This window comes from Temnothorax nylanderi, unplaced genomic scaffold, assembly GCF_030848795.1.
Source record: "Temnothorax nylanderi isolate EJ_2023f unplaced genomic scaffold, tnyl_v1.0 TNYL_tig0165_pilon, whole genome shotgun sequence".
NCBI classification, from domain to species: Eukaryota; Metazoa; Arthropoda; class Insecta; order Hymenoptera; family Formicidae; genus Temnothorax; species Temnothorax nylanderi.
Window position 1 is genome coordinate 1 of NW_027249227.1, and position 4,429 is coordinate 4,429.

Sequence of the window (4,429 nt, forward strand, 5' to 3'; positions counted from 1 at the left end):
ACAAAACTCGACATCTCCGTTGTTAGAAAAAATATTTTTGCGTTGCGATATGTGTTTATATAACGACTGGTTATTGTTAACAGATGTCCAAGCTATAACTTCAGACAACTTCAGACATGTAAGTCGAGTACATGTGTTATTGGTGCCATCTATGTGTGAAACCCGGAAACTTAGTTGCTCACCTAGTATATTATTTTAAAATATTTATATATTTTATTGTTTTTACTCTTTTAATGTAAATTACAATTCTGGATGTTTCCTTTTATTATGTCCATAGGACGTCCATCGGATATCCTGGGGACATGTTTTAGGCCCACACAGCACACTTTTTCCTGGGGATATTCCCAGGATATTGCGATATCACATTGGACATATTGCGATCCTATGGATGTCCTACAGTTATTGTGACCAATATTTGGACATATTGCGATCCCTCGGATATCTGGTGGATGTTGCAATATCTTGTGCTGTGTGGGGGGATATAAGCATGTCCACCAATTTCATAAACCCCACACAGCACACTTTATCTGAGGGACGTCCTACAGACATCATTTTGGGATATCTCAATAACCGTAGGACATCCCAAAATGGTCTCAGATATCCGGTGGATATCCAGTGGATGCACAAGTGTCCGGCTATTTAGATCTTGCAGACATCTTAGATGACGGTCCACAGGATATCCGAGGCAGATCGAAAAATATCGCAAGATATTAATTATACACTCGCGATATCGTATGGATATCGTATGGATATTTTATATACAATGAAATTATGGTTTAACCAGAAAGGGGATAATCGTACAATCGTGGACAGAAATATTGTTTCTCTTTTGTGATAAATTTCGGAATGTGAATTCGTCTTGTTTAATAAAAGAATTCTTCCATTGGAAAATAAATTGTAAAATTAAATAAACACATTCCGAAATTTATCACAAAAGAGAAACAATATTTCTGTCCACGATGTACATGAAAAAATAAGTATATTGTACATTGCATATTAAATCTTTATTTATTAAAAGAATATAGTTTTTAAACAAAGTACCTCTAATTTAAAAAAAATACAATCAGTAAAAATAAAAATACATATTACACGAGTCTGAAAAAGCTTTCGACCCGAGGTGCACACGATATTTTTCACAACACCTTTACGAAAATGTTCGACTTCCATGCCTGTAGAAAGGAGCGAGAGTGGCCAATTTCACGCCAGGGCTTACTTTCCTTCCTAGGGAAGAAAATTTATACTTTTCACCCGGTAAAGCGGGCGGAAAGTAAGCCCTGGCGTGAAATTGGCCACTTTCGCCTCTCTCTACAGGGATGGAAGTCGAACATTTTTCCGTGGAGGTGTTGTGAAAAACATTTTGTACACCGTACAAAAATAGAGGTACATATATAAAGTACTTTTAAACTTTAACACTTTTTGTAAAAAAATAACAGCAATAAATGTAATGTTGCTGATTACCACAGGAAACATACGGTCTCGGCTTTTTCACAAGTGACTAAGTCCTTTTTCTTACGTTACACAGATATGTCGAAACAAAGTATACTTTTACGTGGGGAAAATATTTAATTATGCAACAAGGATGGTCTTGTTCAAGAAGGAAAAAAAGAACGTTAGAAAAGGCGCTATTAGAATTTTTACGAAGGAACAGTTGGTTTTTTTCTCCTCCGCCCGAGACCGTATGTTTTCTATCGCGCTACAATTAAAAATGTATTAATATACCGGTTATAACAATAGCGGCATCGGGGGGAAGCCTAGTGGTTTCTTATTGTCGGCGCTGAATTGCAGGTTGAAACATATTTGTAGAATGATGAGCTCGCCCACGTGTATGCTCGCACATACGAAATATTCGCCTTTTTTGTGCGCTTGATGTTACCGGAAGCAGCGACGGTAAAAATAAACGCGGCAAAAAGGGTTACAAAGTGAGCACACCTCTCTCTTTCTCCCGTTCATAAAAGGGAAATAATGATATAGAACGCACGGTCGGTCATTCGTTTCCACGAAAACAGTCAGTTTTCCCGCACTATTATGCGATAAACGTTGCGCTGACGCCGAGCACGATAATAAAAAATAAAAAAATAATAAAAATAAAAGGACATTGCGGTAACACATACATAGCATTGGATAACGCCCAGTTTAATGCTTGTTACTTCGAGTGTCATACGTGATAGAGAGAATTGCTATAGAATAATAGATTACTGCCTGTTTTATGTCACATACGATTTCCTTATAGAATATTGCAGTGTTCTCGAACTTTAAATCACATAGTGATTTGAGTACATATGAAGTACATATTTAAAACTAGCGAAAATAATCGTTTTCTTAAAAAGGATTGCACATAAGTAAACAAAAAAGAAATAGGAAAGTATGCATTTTTTACATGTCGTGTATCTAATGACGCTTATTTAGAACAAAAGGATAGGAAAATGTATTATAGTCACACGACTTGTTGGAAAGATTTAAAAATCTGAGTCCTCACTCGTAAGTTATCATTTGCACAGAAAAATGTACTTACAAATTAAGCGTGATTTAAAATTCGAGAACACTGCAATCGTTCAAACATCTCGTGAATACATTTTCAATTGAATAATACATTAAGACAAACAATTTTTACAGTGCGAACATGCAATTATCTTGTAAGTTATGTCAGACAGTAATCTCGATATTTCGGATAGAAGATAATTAAAATAGACATTATAAATTTTGTTAGAATGCATCTCGCGTTTAGAAAAGTAAACAAATAAGCTGCTCTTCCAGACACAACGTTTTAAATGCTCCGATAATCTAAATGTGAGTAATTCTAAATGTAAGTATATCAGCTCGTTGTGCATTAGCTGAAAAACGTAAGACGAAAGAAAAATAGGCGTTCAACGGTCACTGTAAAATTGATTGCGTGTGACATACACTTAACTAAAGGTTCTTATTTCCTAATATGAAACTTTCCTTACGAGAATAACACCTATCCGAAATAATACTTAATATTTTGCTAACGCGATTATCTACATATAACACTAAAATTAAAGATTTTTGGTTTCTTTTTGCATTACGCTAAACCATATTTCAAAATGTAAAATTTAAATACTAAAACTTTCTCTAATTTTATTTGATCAGCTATATTATTTCGTTTTGGCGGCGTTTTCGTAGGAAAACTATTCCACTCCTTGGAAGAGTCAGATGTAACTTGTTAACTTTCGGGAGATGCATGTGTGCTTAATGCATCATTTAAATCAAATATCAGACTGTCCACGGTAATATTTTTGTAAGTTTTCATACATTCTCCCGTTCTAGGATCTACAATCACCAAATAAGGATATGCCATCACTTTGTAAAAATCTATATAACGTTTCCCGTCCGAAGTGTTAGACAAGACCTAAAATTAAAAGCAACAAATGTAACTCGATGAATCAGAACGTCAACTATAGAAAGTGACATGATATTCAGGTGACATGACATACTTGCCACAAGATAAAGTGATCCTTCACAATTTCTTGGATATGCTCGTTGGACCACACGTCTCTATTGAGAATCTGACAACAAAATTCCTGTGGATCCTGAACATTGACGAGCAGCCAACGATTTAAAGTTTTTGCGTGGTCCCATGCTTCCATGAAGGAGCCTAAGAAGAAAATATCGTATGGTGGTCTAAATAGATCTTCCAGTCGCTTCGTTTTCTTTTGAGATATATGCTTTGTGCCAGTTACTCTGCGAGTCATCTCTTCCTCTTGTCGTCCTACATTAATTACCAGCATGTAATAATAATAATAATAACTTATTAACTTCAACTTACATGCCAAGAAGTAGATTTGAAGAAACTTGGTTTAAAAACTTAACATCCTCATACCATCCATGCAACCATCCCACTTAATACACCTATTCTTAATTGTCCAGTACGTATACATATTCTAATTGATATAAGTTCTAGGACAAAATGCGTACGGGTTTCTGCCGCAAAATCACGGAATCTGTCATACACGTTGTTCGACAATTGTGGCAATGAACAATATCGGCTCCGGAGGCACTAGCGTCTCACGCGTGGGTAATATAGGAGCCCTCACGGGCGGCTCGGGATCCGCGTTCTCGGTCTCCGGCGGTCTGCCACCCTCGAACATCAGGCTAATTGCCATCTCCACGTTTCCATCGGCCAACGTCAGGTACTGCTGGGCCGTCGCCTCACTCTCGCCTAAACCAGAGGACACAAACATGAAAAACGCTCGGGTACGTCGGAACAGCATAATGTGCCTAACATTTACACCCTCGGCATTGTCGCGATTCACACACGGACTCGAAGAAAAGCACTGTGGCACTCGTATTCGCGATGCTGTCTGAGTCGCGCTATTTAACCTGAACGATAATTCTCGCGCTGACGCACGGACGATGTAACACTTACCCGTCACCTCGATCACTTGGATGATTGGGCGGCGATACCGCGCAA

At 37.4% G+C, this 4,429-nt stretch overlaps 1 pseudogene; it reads right to left on the minus strand.

Moving 5' to 3' along the window:
• Positions 1 to 989: 989 nt before the first annotated feature.
• Positions 990 to 4,229, minus strand: LOC139777836 (UBX domain-containing protein 7-like; annotated as a pseudogene).
• Positions 4,230 to 4,429: the final 200 nt, after the last annotated feature.